Source organism: Solanum pennellii, chromosome 3 (assembly GCF_001406875.1).
Source record: "Solanum pennellii chromosome 3, SPENNV200".
Lineage (NCBI taxonomy): Eukaryota > Viridiplantae > Streptophyta > Magnoliopsida > Solanales > Solanaceae > Solanum > Solanum pennellii.
The window spans coordinates 11,346,617-11,347,714 of NC_028639.1; positions in this window are offsets into that span (position 1 = coordinate 11,346,617).

Genomic DNA, 1,098 nt, shown 5'->3' on the forward strand with positions numbered 1-1,098 from the left:
TAAGGATGGAGTGATGGTGGATCCTTCCAAGATCGAAGCGGTGAAGAATTGGGTAAGACCCACTAATGTTACAGAGGTAAGGAGCTTTGTTGGTTTAGCTAGCTACTACCGTCGATTTGTCAAGGGATTTTCTTCGGTTGCCTCCCAACTGACAAATTTGACTAAGCAGAATGTTCCATTTGTATGGTCGTACGAGTGCGAAGAAAGCTTTCAGAAGCTTAAGACCTTGTTGACTACTGCACCAATCCTTACCCTGCCAGTAGAAGGTAAGAATTTCATTGTTTATTGTGATGCATCCTATTCTGGTTTGGGTGCAGTGCTAATGCAAGAGAAGAATGTAATTGCTTATGCTTCGAGGCAATTAAAGGTGCATGAACGTAATTATCCGACCCACGATTTGGAGTTGGCTGCGGTAGTGTTTGCATTAAAGCAATGGAGACACTATCTATATGGGGTTAAGTGTGAAGTCTATACGGATCATCGTAGCCTACAGTATGTCTTTACTCAGAAAGATTTGAATTTGAGACAGAGGAGATGGATGGAACTACTGAAGGACTACGATATCACTATCTTGTATCATCCGGGAAAAGCTAATGTTGTGGCAGACGCTTTAAGTAGAAAGGCAGGAAGCATGGGAAGTCTAGCTCACTTGCAAGTTTCTAGACGCCCATTGGCTAGGGAGGTTCAGACTCTGGCGAATGACTTTATGAGGTTAGAAGTAAATGATAAGGGAGGATTTTTGGCCTGTGTGGAGGCAAGATCTTCCTTTCTTGACAAGATTAAAGGAAAGCAGTTTACTGATGAGAAACTGATTCGGATCCGAGATAAGGTGTTGCGAGGAGAGGCTAAAGAAGCAAAACTCGATGAGGAAGGTGTTTTGAGAATTAAGGGAAGGGTATGCGTACCCCGCGTCGATGTTTGATTCACACTATTCTTACAGAGGCTCATAGTTCAGGATATTCTATACATCCTGGTGCAACCAAGATGTATCGTGACCTAAAGCAACATTTTTGGTGGAGTAGGATGAAACGTGACATTGTTGATTTTGTCGCCCAATGCCCGAATTGTCAGCAGGTAAAGTATGAACACCAGAGGCCC